Below are 17,576 nucleotides of genomic sequence, written 5' to 3'. Positions count from 1 at the left end.
CTCCCCACATCGGAGGTTCGAGTCCTCCCTCGGGCATGGGTGTGTGTGTTGTCCATAGCGTAAGTTAGATTAAGTAGTGTGTAGGCTTAGGGCCCGATGACCTCAGCAGTTTGGTCCCATAAGACCTTACCACAAATTTCCAATATCTTAGTTTAGAATCTCTGTCTGGCCATGCTGTAATGCAGATGGAATCTACCTATATCTCCAAGTCATTTCCAAGTACATCTACTTCTCTTGTGGCTCTTGAACGGAGAATTTGCTGTTACCACCGGAAATTTACTACAGAAATTAAATAGTCTCTCTCCATTTGTCGCTACTACAGCCTAGCTCCATATTCTCCCTGAACTGTTTTTTTTCTATTTCTTCGTCTACAATCGCATTCCAGTCTTCCGTGATTTTCATCTCGCTTTACATACTGAATTACCATTCAGTATCCTCATATAGTTTCCTTATCTCTTCATCTTCTGTTTGCAGTGTTTGCACATATACCTCAACTATCACTGTCGGCGTTTCACTGTGGAATCTGGTGAGAATAAGCTGACTCTGTGTCCCACTTTTATATTCATAGAGAATCCTACCCCCGCTATACCATTATCTCCTGCTGTCACTATTACCCTGTATTCTTCTGATCAGAAGTCCTTGTCGCCTTTCTGTTTCACTTCTCTTACCCCTGTCCCCCCCCCCCCCTCCTTCCCCATTATACTACCAGATTGAGGTTTCGCATCTCCCTTTCCAGGTATTATATTTGTACTACAACGTTCAAGCTTCTGATTTTCTATACACCGATTGTAGAAAATTATGTCGGCAGAGTTTGTTCCACCTCTTTCTCACAGTCACTTTGGCAGTCCCCTCCTGGGTATGGGCGCTAACCGGGAGCATTTGCTATTGGATAGATCATCATGACACTTATAAGTTACATACCTTTTGTTCTGCGACATCTATCCCCTCTTCGCTGTCTGGCAAGGCCGTTGACAGACCGAGGGTAATTTCTTATCACGGATGCCAAGGTTGAGGATTTTTATTCAACGTTTAAGCATCTGCTGGGTTGTAACCCGGGACCAATGACCATTACTGGTCAAGGAAGCTAGCCTTCGACCACTGGTTCATGACCATTGTCAATACAATTAGTTGTAATTGTATTTTAATTGTTCGAGTAACCAGGATACGTTAAAGGATCTTGAAATGTGAGTCAAGACTGAGTTTATCATTGATTTATTTGCTATAACGACTGACAAAACTCACAGTAAGATTACCAGAGAGCAAAGTTCTATGTAGTTCAAATTAAATTGGAAAATGAGGCTAACACGGTGGGAAGACCAAAAAGTGTGGAAAGTTGTATGGAGCTAGCGTAACAAGTTCTGCTTGTCTTGAAGAGCCATAAATTTAATCAAATTAAGCATTGTAAGCGTGTGGCAAGCTGCAAAATATATGGATAGCGCTAGCGCGACTGCACTATTTACACTCCCTTCAACAGCTAACGGGCGCCGACAAGCATCAAACATCAACTGAAGATGACACCTCTTTATTTGATCGGAATAGAACGGCCTCCCCTCCCCACAACCGTCCGGAACAGAAGGACCAAAATTCAAGTCGACGACTCAAAACCCTCTATTCTCTAAAGGAACCCTTCCAGCAGGGGATGCTTTGTTAATTTGACGGAAGAGAATAGTGGCTAAGTTCATCGAAAAGCAGGGGAAAGTTGATGAAACTTCCCTTCTTTTGCCTACAAGATACTAGTGGCTGAACCATAATATAGAGTGACGAGGTGGTGCTGTGGTGTCCGAATTTTCGAAGTGGTGAAGAAAAGAATTAATATCACCCTCATTTATTCTCTGGGGGATGTGGGGTGGCCAAGGCATGTACACTGACCTCAGGGGTGAAGACGTTAGCCTGGTTTACAAGAGCTGTGAACTGGGCGGATGCCCGAGTTTCGCGAATTTCTCACTCCCCACATAGTAGGACCGATTGACCTAATGACATTAAGCGACTCTCTTCCTGAGAGAAAGGACGCTACAGGGACACCTCTGGCAGCATGCCGCCAACAACGGCGGGCGTAGAGCTGCCTTCTTACATATACCACTTCAATCTAATCACTAGATAACTCCAAAATAGCTGCAGAAAAAATGAAATAAAGTCGCATGGTGATATGTGACAACAACATTATGTTCTGACAGTAACATCAGATCAGTCCTTCACCTTTCTGAAAAAAGAAAAGCTTCCAACAACACAGAAACCGTACAATGAAATTAAAATGAAATCCACCCTTTAGCTACTTACGGGCGTTGATAAATATCAATGGGGACAGTTGAAAATGTGTGCCCGGACCGGGACTCGAACCCGGGATCTCCTCCTTACATGGCATGGGCTCCATCCGTTTTTTTTTCCTTCGTTTTGTTCGGTATTGTTCGTTGGGATTGAACTGAGTGGACGTCACAAAAAATCCGTTCAAGGTGATCGTTTACACCTTTCTCAGTTTTTTATTGCAGAGAGCGAGCAGCCCTCTTTTTTTTTTCCTTTTTGGCTGATCGTTGTATTTGGTCTTTGCGGACGTCACATGACATCCGTTGAAGTTCGTTGTTGATCCTTTCACTCAGTTTTTTTATTACAGAGGACAACCAGATCTCTTTATGGGAGGGAAAGGATTGGGTGGGAATGTTGGCCGTAGCCATCGAAAGGATACAGTGCCGGCATTTGCCTGGAGTGACTAAGGAAACCACGGAAGCCTTAGTCAAGACTGCCGGACTGGGAATTGAACCCAGGTCCTCCCGAATGCCAGGCCCGAGCGTTACCGCTCCACCAGGCTCGGTGCCCTCTGACTGAACACGCTGAGCTACCGTGCCGGCATACGTCTGAGCCACCGAGGACACAGAGGATAGTGCGATTCCAGGGAATTATCTCTGACACGCCCCCCATGAGGTCCACATTCTCAACTTACTGTACACACACTACATTTGCAGTGCCCCTGCCCACTATACTCATTACTCGCGGCAGTCATTCTACCGATTCCCGTAAAAGTTTGGGCAATGTGAGTGCATCCGCACTGAAGAAGATCATTGGCTGGTTGGCCTTATCTATATGAAGATAGTATCTGTTCTTTTGGATATGTCCGAAACTACAGATAAAATCTTCATATCACACAAAACTCGTTCGTCGTACAGAGTGGGCATCTTAAAACCTTCAAACTTAAGCGGAGCTAACTCAAAAGCCCACGGTTACCATTAAACGACTGCTAACAGTTTTCTACCGAGCGAGGTGGCGCAGTGGTTAGACACTGGACTCGCATTCGGGAGGACGACGGTTCAATCCCACGTCCGGCCCTCCTGATTTAGGTTTTCCGTGATTTCCCTAAATGCTGGGATGGTTCCTCTGAAAGGGCACGGCCGACTTCCTTCCCCATCCTTTCCTAATCCGATGAGACCGATGACCACGCTGTCTGGTCTCCTTCCCCAAAACAACCAACTAACAGTTTTCTATTAACGCAAGCAAAGTGGCAAGGCATACTATTCCCTGACTGATTCTTATGGTTCAAATGGCTCTGAGCACTATGAGACTTAACATCTGAGGTCATCAGTCCCCTAGAACAGAACTACTTAAACCTAACTAACCTAAGGACATCACACACATCCATGCCCGAGGCAGGATTCGAACCTGCGACCGCAGCCGTCGCGCGGGTCCGGACTGAAGCGCCTAGAACCGCTCGGCCACACCGGCCGGCGACTGATTCTTAATCATACGTATGACATGAGTGTGACTATAGAACCTCAAGATCAGACCTAGATTATTTATTATTATTATTTTTGAGCTTTTCCTCATTACAGAGGCTTATGTCCAACATAATAATTTACTTGGAAATCACAACACCAACAATAAACGTTCTTAAACTATACTCTCAAAATGTTTCTCCAGGTGTTTCTATCTTGCGTGTCCTCTTCCTCTGCGCCCATTCTCCTCATTGTGTGCTGTACATTTTGGAGCCAGGTGGTCACAGGTCGTCCTCTTCTTCTTCTCCCCTCCGGTTCCCACTCCAGTATCAATTTTGGTATTCTGGCTTCCTCGATTCGTCGTACATTCCTGTACCACTGTAATTTCTTCCTATCCATTACGTCATATATTCTTTCTTCTATTTCCATTCTCCTTATTACTTCCGTGTTCCTTATCTTTTCTTTCCTGGAGTTTCTTGCCGATCTTCTCCAAAAGTCCATCTCTAGAGCTTGTAATTTTTTAATGTGCTTCATGTTAATCGTCCAGGTCTCCGCTCCATACAGAACCACACTCTCTAATATGGATTTGTATATTAATTTTTTAGTTCTGCTCATTACATTCCTGCTTTATAAGACTGAGTTAAGCATCCCAATGACCCTCCGTCCGCTACTAATTCTTTTATTGATTCTGACTCTGATTTTCACTCGATTTCTAAAATGGATCCCAAATAACAGAAAGTGTTTATCTTTTTGATTTTCTTTCCTTCAATGTATAGCTCATCTGAATCATAAACAAGTATTCTGTTTTTTTGGTAATTAATCTACAAACCTCAAGTTTTGTATGCTGCTGCTAGTTGATTGCACATATAGTTAGCATCCTCCCCATCTTGTGCTACGACTACTTGATCATCAGCAAATAATAAATGATGTTGGTAAACTCCATCTCTTATTTCTAATCCCATACTATTACATTTACGAGACCATGTTCTAAGGCTAATATCTATATAGATTTTAAATAATGATGGTGACATGGGACAGCTCTGTAAAAGGCCTTTGCTTGTTCTAAATTTCTGTGAAAGTTTATTACCAACTTTCACTTGGCAAATGTTATCTTTATACATCTGTTGTATTATTTTAATCAAGGAAGGGTTTATGTTTGCCATATGTAGTGCTCTCGAAAGTAATTTTCTTGGAACAGTATCATATGCTTTTTCTAGATCTGTGAAAATTAATCCTATATTTTTTGACTTTTCCCTATGTTTCTCCAAAATCTGTCGTAATGTGAAAATATGGTCTACACATGATCTCCCAGCCGTGTATCCACATTGTTCTTCTTGGGTTCTAAAATTTTTTTCCAGTTTGTTTTTAATTACTTTCGCAAAAATTCTCATTAATGTGTTTGTAACACAAATTCCTCGATAGTTTGAACAAATTTTGCGATCCCCCTTCTTAAATATTGTATTAATGTAACCTAGCTTCATTTCGTTGGGTATTGAATCTCCATGTATCATTTTGTTGAAGAGCTTTGTTATCAGTTTCACAATTTTGTGACCACCATATTTCAGACACTCCAGATTGATATTGCCTGGTCCCGGTGATTTACCATTCTTTCCTGTTCTCAACGCCTGAAGTACTTCACTTTCTAAAATCTGGATCTCATTATCTTCATGTCCTTTATCTTCCTTCTTCTAGATATTCATCTCTGTCCTCATTTAATAATTTTTGGAAATACTCTTCCCATTTCTTTTGTGTTATCAGTTGGAGATTAGTTTTGCTTTTTGTATCCTGTCGAAGCCCTTTCAATACGGACCATGCTTCTTTTGCTCTCCCAAATCCTAATTTGCTATTCACCTTGGCACATGTTCTTTCCCATCTTTATTTTTTGCCATCCTTATTTTTTTCATCACTTCATTCTTCTTTTCCTTGTATATTGACCTTGTTTCTTCTGATTTGTCATTCAACCACTGAAGGAACGCATTTCGTTTTTCTCTAACGAGGACCTCTAGTTCCTTTGACCACCACTCTGCTGCACGGTTGTGGGTGCTATCTTTTTTACCCAACACCTCTGTTGCTATGATTTTCACATTAGCTTTTATATAGTCATATATTTCCTCTGTACTTCCTTCAAATGATTCAACCAGTTTCCTTTCCATCCTGGCCGCAAAGAGTGTTCTGATACTTTCGTCTTGTAGGCTGTCAATATTAAAAGGTAAATTTTCATCTTTCTCAGTCTGGTTCGTTTAATTTAGGTTACTTGTATCACTCCTTGCATTCTTCCATGGCCAGAAAGACTTCATTTTAACTAGATAGTGGTCTGATCCACACTGGGATCCTCTATAAGATCTGACGTCTACTGCCTTGAAACTACTTGTTTGCCTAATGATAATATAATCTATTATAGAGCGAAGTTCTTTGGTGTTCTGTTGCCAAGTATATTTATGAATGTCCTTATGTTTGAAAAATGTGTTGGTAATTTTTAGATCAAATTGTTCACAAATTGCGATCAATCGTTCCCCATCGTTATTATATTCGTCCTCTCCATGTTTTCCTACTATTCTACAAGATTCTCTAATTCCCACCCTTCCATTCTGATCTCCCATGATAATCAGTTCCTTCCTTCTTGGGATTTTTTCAATAGTCTCCCTGTGGGTGTCCCAAAATGTATCTTTCTCCTTATTTTTTGTGTCGTTCGTGGGTGCATATACGCCACTAATCACAACTTCCCTAGCAAATAAAGTCATTTCAACAGTTATAATACGTTGATTGATGAATGTCCAATTTGTGATTCTTTCTTTCCATGATTTCTTTATCATAATGGAGACTCCTGCTTTGGCTCTTACTGCTTTTCATACCCCACTCCAGATATGTGCATAATTATCCAGTTCTTCTTCTCCTTGGCCTTTCTTCTTTGTTTCAGAGAGTACGACAACATGTCAAGTTCTGCAGGGAGTAAATTTATTTTAGTGGAAATACTTTGCACATTCCAGCATCCAAACATAATTTTCCGTTTCTCATTGCCAGTTCGTCGTCCAAAGTTCCAATTTTTCCGAGGCATATTATTAGGTTTTTTATGTTTTTATGTGAGTGAGGAGCTGGCCCACTGCACAACCCCCAACCCGGAGGACCAGGTAATTTTTACTCAAGGTTTTCTTCCTTTAACCTTTGATAAGCCAATATCATACTACAAGGTAGCAGTTGCTAGTTTTGGTCCACCCCGGGTATTTTATTTCCCCGGTACCCACCATATCCGGTGAGCATTCCCCTATCCGCCACCTGGGGAGGCGCCCGATGGGAGACCAGCAAACTCCACCTAGATTATTTGTGTTATCAAAACAAAAGTAAGAACAACAATGGTAGAAATCTTTTCTCAGTATGTATGTTTACTTAATTTTTTGACAGGGTTATAGTACAGGCTTCCTATAATGAACAATTGTCTCGCAGGACGTCAAAATTTAACGCAATTTTTCCTTATGTACGGTCAAAACCTGCGCAAGTACAACACAAAAACTCCTCAGAAAAATTTAAATTACTGTCTACTTCCCTGGGACAAAATTAAAAAGAAGCATGTTTTCCTACATCGGGATATTCTGCACAGAGCTTTGTGTCAAAATGTATCAAAGATTTACTTATTAATTTGTTTGACAACGTGAATGAATTACTGTAAATGAATCTTATGAGACAATTACTTAGTGAGTCGGTGGCCACTGCCACTTCTGTGTGGGTGAAGAACCGTATTCCTTCAGCTTACGCAAATAAAAATGAAATTCGTTACATTCACGAATCTACGTAAAATATATGGTCTCTGCTTGTATTCACTGTGTGGATTTAAACTGGAAATATTTAAGATGTAGCACTTACCTACTTCTGTAGTGAGTGGATTACCACCCCAGTGGCAACTTGTTTTCCGAGCTTGGCACCCGTCGTTGATGAGCTGGATCCGTAGTAGACAGGCGCCTACCCGCTATTCCTGGTACTACAGCACGTGCCGGCCCTTGCGACTCGTAATACCTTGCGAAGGTCTGCGGGCGGGCTCCGCTGCTCCTGCCCGCCAATCATTTCTTCCTCCTCTTAGCATCTTTTCTGTGTCTGAAGCACTAGAAACTTCAATTAGCGGCGGAGTATGGCTACTCCATACAACCCCAGCGAAGTACATAATATAAGCCCTTCATTACCTTTTTTCCAAGAAGGAAAGGCAACTGTGAAGAAATTAATGAAAGATATTAGCTCTGATAATTCCATCATATTTTAGTGCAAAAACAGGTCACGGTTACAATGCTAATGCTGACCTCTGAGGCCGAGTGTGTCTAGGCGCTTCAGACTGGAACCGTGCGACCACTACGGTCGCAGGTTCGAATCCTGCCTCGGGCATGGATGTGTGTGATGTCCTTAGGTTAGTTAGGTTTAAGTAGTTCTAAGTTCTAGGGGACTGATGACCTCATTTGTTAAGTCCCATAGTGCTCAGAGCCATTTGAACCATTTTGAACAATTCTAATGTTATTTTTGATCATTGACGTGAAAGAGTTACCCAGGATACTCTAAAACTTTCGATGCTCCCAAAAGTTTTAAGTTTAACATATTATTGTTGGTATTCAACTACATATCGGTCAATATAGTCATGAGATGTGTTATGCATTAAATTATGAATGGGTGGCGCAAATTCATGTCAACAATATTTTCTAGTCGCACAGCCCAGTGAGTATACTAAATAAATAACAGCGAGGTAGCTTAGTGCACTATAGGCAAACCTGGCACCCGACAAATCCTAAAATCAATGTGTAAATACTACAGGGGATTCTTTCCAGCTGTTGGTAGACCCAAAAAATCCCATTGACGTTTTCGGCATGTCCTAAGACTATGCAGAATATGTAACTTATTTATCTGCCTCACGCCACACACAAAATCACCTTCTGTGACACACTGTAATATGCTAAATTCTTCAGAACACTACGACAGTGGCCAGAAACTAATGGGCTCCCCAAAGAATGATATCGTATCTCATCAGAAAATTATACAACAAAATGACTCAACCAAGTGAAGCACCACACAATAAAATCTGTTTTAGAGGACTGTTACAATACTTTACTAATTTACCTTTTTCATACTTCTGAAAGAAAACTACAATCATAATGTCAGGATTTACTGACAGTTATTGCTGATAGTGACAGCAAAACATCGTGACATCCGCAAAACAGTTGTTACGCTTCTGTAATAAAGAATTGCCTCACCATGCGATCTTGTGACAAGCAGACATGGGCTCCACAAAAATTCAAAAATAAAAGCAACTTCGCGAATTGGATCTGCATCTAATGCCTTACACATCATGTCATTTTTAACTCGTCTCAAAAGGTGTCAGTTAAATCAGTTCGTCGTTGGGCCAAGGATGGTCGAGATACTGATTCAATTTTAAAACTTTCTCAAGGAACTATAGATATTACATGAAGTGTATTGCCGCCAATGAATGAGCGTTTCATGATAATCATACCCTATTTTTCTCATCAATCGATCACTACCATTTCATAATCTATGATCTGAATTCCACAAAAGTTGTGCAGTATCTGGTATGTGGTGAAACTTACGTAATGGCCTCTCCACTCATGTGAACACTCGTAAAGTTTAGCTTTCCTTGGATTGGTCCAGAGTTACGCACACTCTCCTTAAATTACTCCATGCATGTCTCTATATGAAGGTCTTCGCTTGTGGTGCAGATGAGAGAGCTCCTTAATGGAAAATAAGTGTTCACGATCAAAGTCTTGTCTATTGATGGACACGGACCTCGACGACAGATACTTGCTGAAAATGAGTCAAAAATGGTTCAAATGGCTCTGAGCACTATGGGACTTAACATCTATGGTCATCAGTCCCCTAGAACTTAGAACTACTTAAACCTAACTAACCTAAAGACAGCACACAACGCCCAGCCAGCGCGAGGCAGAGAAAATCCCTGACGCCGCCGGGAATAGAACCCGGGAACCCGGGCGTGGGAAGCGAGAACGCTACCGCACGACCACGAGATGCGGGCGAAAATGAGTCAACAGACACCGAATAATCACACACATACCGCTCTTTATCACCCCTTATCCTGCTCTCTGTCATGGACAGTAATGGCTCCGTAACTCGCGACCACACAGTCTCTTTTCTCAAGTTTCTCCGTTCAGTCCTCTGGGGTATTTATTCTAGGAGGAAGCGAGATCGTCTCATCCACTAACTTCAGATTTGTCTCAGCCTGGCCACAATGTTTCCGATTGCCTTAGAGACCTCAACTGCAATTTCGTCTACCAGTTTAATACAACCATTGAACTCCACTCGTTAGCTGCCATCTACCTTTTAAATTTTTTTCTATTTTCCTTGGTTTGTTTCGGATCCACTTGAGCTAGTGTACCAGAAGGTAAGCCGGCCGATGTGGCCGTGCGGTTCTAGGCGCTTCAGTCTGGAAACGCGTGACCGCTACGGTCGTAGGTTCGAATCCTGCCTCGGGCATGGACGTTTGTGATGTCCTTAGGTTAGTTAGGTTTAAGTAGTTCTATGTTTAGGGGACTGATGGCCTCAGCTGTTAAGTCCCATAGTGCTCAGAGCCATTTGAACCAGAAGGTAATACGGAGCGAGGACTGAGTGTTAGAAAGGCAGACTGACACTTTCAAATTTTTATCAAAACTAAACCTTCTTAAATCATTAGACACAATCTTCCCTTTAAGTACACCTTCTGTGAATTATATGTCCCAGTGGACATTCAGCAAATAACTTTCAATTAAACTCACGGAACTCGCAACTAAGTAGAACTACATACTTTTAAAATTTGAATTTATTGATATTACTTAATCAAAAAAACTGTAAAATCGTAATGATCATTCACACAGTTAAAATTTACTTGAAATTGCATGATCAGAAAAGCCGTAAGACTGTTTTCCACTACACTTTTTTTTTTTACATTAAGACAGAGGTCACTCGCCATACATGGCTTCAGTTGTTTCTTTTTTCTTTTTTTTATACGGTACCATTTCAGCATACCTGAATAGCAGGTTTTGCATACAAAAATATATTTGAATGTTTGTCACTGTACGGCCAACCTTGAAAATCACTCTCCTTACATCATACAGAAACACGTCATTCTACATTCCTTTGCTGCGGCATGGCATGTGACGTTCCTGTGACTATTAACGTTATGGCGAAGTAAGAAACCACCTGGATTTAACATAGGAATTACAACTGCTCCTAAAAGAGCCAATTGTGCAATGTAAGCACAACCTTTAGCAGCAAAATAACAGAATACAGTACTGATATGTCACCACTAGTATCCACACAGGCTGCGTAACTAGAAATGTATGCACATGTTATACAGCATTAATATGGGTGTGGAACACACAATTAGACTTACCGTCTCATTCCTTTGCTGTCCATAGGTCACCCATAGCACCACTGTCGTACAAAATCCAACATCTCCGCCTCTGACCACAGTTGCACGACATCTCCATATGCATACCCCACCTTGAAATCTGTATATGTACTGATGTCTCCCAAGGCCCATTGAGTGCCTTTAGGCATATAATTCGTACACAGTCCGTACAGAGTATACCCTAGAGGAACCTTCCAAGTGACCCCCAACTCGTACTAAACCTCCAGAAATGTCTCAGATTATCTGGTGAGTCCTTAGATGGTGGTGTATATGGGCCGTACAGTATATAACTGACGACGCTCTCCCCCGCCCCTCCCAGAGTTTTGCGATAGTTAAGCCAGTCTGTCCTTGAACTGACTTAGTCACATAGGAATTCTTTCTATTTGTTACGTGGAGATGCTCTCGAAGTTTTCTGTTCCCTTGTAGAGCTGTAGCAGTGCTATTGGATTTATAAGGTGCAATACTACTGTCTATGTTTAACGTAATGAAGCCTGAAGAAGCTTGTGTGCAAATAATTTTTCCATGAGGTGCCATTATGGTGCGTTTATCTAAAAAACAGCGTAAAATGAACTTATTTGCACTAATTAAAAGCTAAATATTAATGGTAGCAGAGCAAGGTCCACCGCATGACTAGATTGAAATGCATCACATCGATGACTGCACAGTCTGTTTACCTGTATAAAATCGTACGTCTTCGGTTATGAAAAATTAATTTGTTTATTTATTGATATCAACATTTCTTGCCATTGTAAAATTACTGAAAGGTAGTAGTTACGACCAGCAGACTGCTCCTAATGTCTGAATAGCAAAAGGCAACTTTTATTAGCAAATATTTATAAATAACAATTATTTGATTCCTGCCAGAATAAATGTGCTTTCCCTACGTATCTCCTTGCTGATATTACGACCGATTTCTACATCGGCACCTCATCCCACTGGCTCTGAAAGCGCCAGGTGACCAGCGTGGGAACCTATCGCTCGCTCTTTACTCCGTAGCGCTGCACACTTCACATATGTGAAACAGCGAAACTGGAAATACAGTAAAATGATCACTTAATTCCAAATAATGGGTACCTCACAACCTGCCGCCTTCTCGTGCCAAGTTACACTGTCCGCCACTCTGCGCCTCCAGCTCCTATCTCCGGCCGAGGATGGCGCCGCCGTCAAGCGTCAAAGAGGCTTGCCGTCAAAGATGTGCCACTCCATGGCACACTAATCTCCTGTCTCCGTCGGCCTTTGCCTCTCTCACCTGCCCTTTACTTCTCCCTTCAGCTTGTTTCCTGTATTCCCAGATTGTTCCCTATCTTCCTCTGTTTTTCTCTGTTATCTGCTTTTCTCGCAGTGGAATGCCCCATGTTTCCGAAATTGGAATTGCTCTGTATTTCTGCCAGTTCCGTTTCGCGTACCTCGCTAATCTAGTTCTGTTACCTTGCGGCTACTGTGATATTCCTGGCTGTGTCCGCCAGTATTTTATTTTGCTAGATGTCCGCCTTGATGCAGCTTGAAACACGTGAAGCAGCATATGGTACTACTGTGTAGTGAGGTGCAAGTGACATTTGGAGTATGTACCAGTCCCGTGGTCTAGGGGTAGTGTCTTTGATTCATTATCAAAACGTCTTCGGTCCCGAGTTCGATCCCCGCCACTGTCTAAATTTTGATAAATAATCAGCATCGGTGGCCGGCATAGGAAGTCAGCCTCATTCTGCCAACGGGCTTGTCAAAGAGGGCGAAGGAGCGGATAGAGGTTCAGGGCACTCTCTTGTCCTACAGGTGGGAAATTGCCCCTAAAAGCGGAAGAATCAGCAATGATCAACGACATGAGGATGCAGAATGCAATGGAAACCACTGCATTAAAGACACGTAACGTGTATCCACAGGACATGTGGCCTGTAATTGAAGAAGTGTCATGATGATCTCTCCATTGGCAAAAGATTCCGGAATAGTTCCCCATTCGGATCTCTGGGAGGGGACTGCCAAGAGGGAGATTACCATGAGAAAAAGATTGAATAATCTACGAAAGGAAAACGTTCTACGAGTCGGGGCGTGGAATGTCAGAAGCTTCAACGTGGTAGGGAAACTAGAATATCTGAAAAGGGAAATGCAAAGGCTCAATCTAGATATAGTAGGGGTCAGTGAAGTGAAGTGGAAGGAAGACAAGGATTTCTGGTCAGATGAGTATCGGGTAATATCAACAGCAGCAGAAAATGGTATAACAGGTGTAGGATTCGTTATGAATAGGATGGTAGGGCAGAGGGTGTGTTACTGTGAACAGTTCAGTGATCGGGTTGTTCTAATCAGAATCTACAGCAGACCAACACCGACAACGATAGTTCAGGTATACATGCCGACGTCGCAAGCTGAACAGATAGAGAAAGTGTATGAGGATATTGAAAGGGTAATGAAGTATGTAATGGCGGACGAAAATCTAATAGTCATGGGCGACTGGAATGCAGTTGTAGAGGAAGGAATAGAAGAAAAGGTTACAGGAGAATATTAGCTTGGGACAAGGAATGAAAGAGGAGAAAGACTAATTGAGTTCTGTAACAAGTTTCAGCTAGTAATAGCGAATACCCTGTTCAAGAATCACAAGAGGAGGAGGTATACTTGGAAAAGGCCGGGAGGTACGGGAAGATTTCCATTAGATTACATCATGGTCAGACAGAGATTCCGAAATCAGATACTGGATTGTAAGGTGTACCCAGAAGCAGATATAGACTCAGATCACAATATAGTAGTGATGAAGAGTAGGCTGAAGTTCAAGACATTAGTCAGGAAGAATCCATACGCAAAGAAGTGGGATACGGAAGTACTAAGGAATGACGAGGTACGTTAAGTTCTCTAACGTTATAGATACAGCAATAAGCAATAGCGCAGTAGGCAGTACAGTTGAAGAGGAGTGGATATCTCTAAAAAGGGCCATCACAGAAGTTGGGAAGGAAAACATAGGTACAAAGAAGGTAGCTGCGAAGAAACCATGGGTAACAGAAGAAATACTTCAATTGATTGATGAAAGGAGGAAGTACAAACATGTTCTGGGAAAATCAGGAATACAGAAATACAAGTCGCTGAGGAATGAAATAAATAGGAAGTGCGAGGAAGCTAAGACGAAATGGCTGCAGGAAAAATGTGAAGCCATCGAAAAAGATATGATTGTCGGAAGGACAGACTCAGCATACAGGAAAGTCAAAACAACCTTTGGTGAAATTAAAAGCAACGGTGGTAACATTAAGAGTGCAACGGGAATTCGACTGTTAAATGCAGAGGAGGGAGCAGATAGGTGGAAAGAATACATTGAAAGCCTCTTTGAGGGCGAAGATTTGTCTGATGTGATAGAAGAAGAGACAGGAGTCGATTTAGAAGAGATAGGGGATCCAGTATTAGAATCGGAATTTAAAAGAGCTTTGGAGGACTTACGGTCAAATAAGGCAGAAGGGATAGATAACATTCCATCAGAATTTCTAAAATCATTGGGGGAAGTGGCAACAAAACGACTATTCACGTTGGTGTGTCGAATATATGAGTCTGGCGATATACCATCTGACTTTCGGAAAAGCAGCATCCACACCATTCCAAAGACGGCAAGAGCTGGCAAGTGCGAGAATTATCGCACAATCAGCTTAATATATCATGCATCGAAGCTACTTACAAGAATAATATACAGAAGAATGGAAAAGAAAATTGAGAATGCGCTAGGTGACGATTAGTTTGGCTTTAGGAAAAGTAAAGGGACGAGAAAGGCAATTCTGACGTTACGGCTAATAATGGAAGCAAGGCTAAAGAAAAATCGAGACACTTTCATAGGATTTGTCGACCTGGAAAAAGAGCTCGACAATATAAAATGGTGCAAGCTGTTCGAGATTCTGAAAAAAGTAGGGGTAAGCTATAGGGAGAGACGGGTCATGTACGATATGTACAACAACCAAGAGGGAATAATAAGAGTGGACGATCAAGAACGAAGTGCTCGTATTAAGAAGGGTGTAAGACAGGGCTGTAGCCTTTCGCCCCTACTCTTCAATCTGTACATCGAGGAAGCAATGATGGAAATAAAAGAAAGGTTCACGAGTGGAATTAAAATACAAGGTGAAAGGATATCAATGATACGATTCGCTGATGACATTGCTATCCTGAGTGAAAGTAAAGAAGAATTAAATGATCTGCTGAACGGAATGAACAGTCTAATGAGTACACAGTATGGTTTGAGAGTAAATCGGAGAAAGACGAAGGTAATGAGAAGTAGTAGAAATGAGAACAGCGAGAAACATAACATCAGGATTGATGGTAAGGAAGTCAATGAAGTTAAGGGATTCTACTACCTAGGCAGTAAAATAACCAATGACGGACGGAGCAAGGAGGACATCAAAAGCAGACTCGCTATGTCAAAAAAGGCATTTCTGGCCAAGAGAAGTCTACTAATATCAAATACCGGCCTTAATTTGAGGAAGAAATTTCTGAGGATGTACGTCTGGAGTACAGCATTGTATGGTAGTGAAACATGGACTGTGGGAAAACCGGAACTGAAGAGAAACGAAGCATTTGAGATGTGGTGCTATAGACGAATGTTGAAAATTAGGTGGACTGATAAGGTAAGGAATGAGGAGGTTCTACGCAGAATCGGAGAGGAAAGGAATATGTGGAAAACACTGATAAGGAGAAGGGACAGGATGATAGGACACCTGCTAAGACATGAGGGAATGACTTCCATTGTACTAGAGGGAGCTGTAGAGGGCAAAAGCTGTAGAGGAAGAGAGAGATTGGAATACGTCAAGCAAATAATTGAGGACGTAGGTTGCAAGTGCTACTCTGAGATGAAGAGGTTAGCACAGGAAAGGAATTCGTGGCGGGTCGCATCAAACCAGTCAGTAGACTGATGACAAAAAAAAAAAAAAAAAAAAAAAAAAAACAGTCCCATGGGACAGTCCGCCAATTGTACTGAAATTGCTTCTTATTGGTCGGCACATTCGGAAGATAGGCCTAACTTCTCTGATTAATTATTTATATACTTTTCATTGTATTTAACCCAGTTTTTAGTATGACAGTCTCTCATGTTTACCCTACGAGTCTATTGTTTTTGCTTATTAAATTTCACTAGTTTTGAGAAACATAAGAGCAACGATTTTGCAGCCTAAGTGCTTCGGACACTTTTGGGTCGGTTTGGCGCGCCTGGGAGATGAAGTACTTAGGCTCCGCTAGTCACTCCGTTTCGGGCGCTCTGGAGAGACGGACATGTCGTACTCTATATCGAAAGTCGGTTGGAAAAGTTACCGTACAATTAAGAAAGCTATCTCGAGTGTTGGATCCCACGACTGATGACCTGTCTCCTGCGCTGGGCGCACAACTTTAGAAGACGACAGGTTGGTAGAAAGAACGGTTAGGGTCTCTTATTCAATCTCTCCAGATCTCTCCAGTTTCCAGATCTGACTTCCAGAGGATGCGTAATTTATACTACGTTTCCTGTGTTTCGGGCAACACAAATGGTGCTGACGCCTACCTTCAAAAAGTTCCTACACGAATTCCTCTGTATCTGTTGAATCCTCTAGCCCAGTAATTTTCATTGCCTATCAAGTCCACTCTCTGCCTGGCTGTGTGCGCAGAAATTAAAAGCTGAAAATTCACCACAAAATTTAGCATCAACAAATGAGCCTACACGCAAGAATATCTTAACGCAAAAGTTGGCAAAATTACTAAGGTATACAAAAAACTTCACACGTCACACAATGTTTTAAGAAAACTCGCAAAACAAAAATACACTGCTGGAAATGGAAAAAAGAACACATTGACACCGGTGTGTCAGACCCACCATACTTGCTCCGGACACTGCGAGAGGGCTGTACAAGCAATGATCACACGCACGGCACAGCGGACACACCAGGAACCGCGGTGTTGGCCGTCGAATGGCGCTAGCTGCGCAGCATTTGTGCACCGCCGCCGTCAGTGTCAGCCAGTTTGCCGTGGCATACGGAGCTCCATCGCAGTCTTTAACACTGGTAGCATGCCGCGACAGCGTGGAAGTGAACGGTATGTGCAGTTGACGGACTTTGAGCGAGGGCGTATAGTGGGCATGCGGGAGGCCGGGTGGACGTACCGCCGAATTGTTCAACACGTGGGGCGTGAGGTCTCCACAGTACATCGATGTTGTCGCCAGTGGTCGGCGGAAGGTGCACGTGCCCGTCGACCTGGGACCGGACCGCAGCGACGCACGGATGCACGCCAAGACCGTAGGATCCTACGCAGTGCCGTAGGGGACCGCACCGCCACTTCCCAGCAAATAAGGGACACTGTTGCTCCTGGGGTATCGGCGAGGACCATTCGCAACCGTCTCCATGAAGCTGGGCTACGGTCCCGCACACCGTTAGGCCGTCTTCCGCTCACGCCCCAACATCGTGCAGCCCGCCTCCAGTGGTATCGCGACAGGTGTGAATGGAGGGACGAATGGAGATGTGTCGTTTCAGCGATGAGAGTCGCTTCTGCCTTGGTGCCAATGATGG

Source organism: Schistocerca cancellata, chromosome 5 (genome assembly GCF_023864275.1).
Source record: "Schistocerca cancellata isolate TAMUIC-IGC-003103 chromosome 5, iqSchCanc2.1, whole genome shotgun sequence".
NCBI lineage: Eukaryota > Metazoa > Arthropoda > Insecta > Orthoptera > Acrididae > Schistocerca > Schistocerca cancellata.
Note: the sequence above shows the minus strand (reverse complement) of the source record.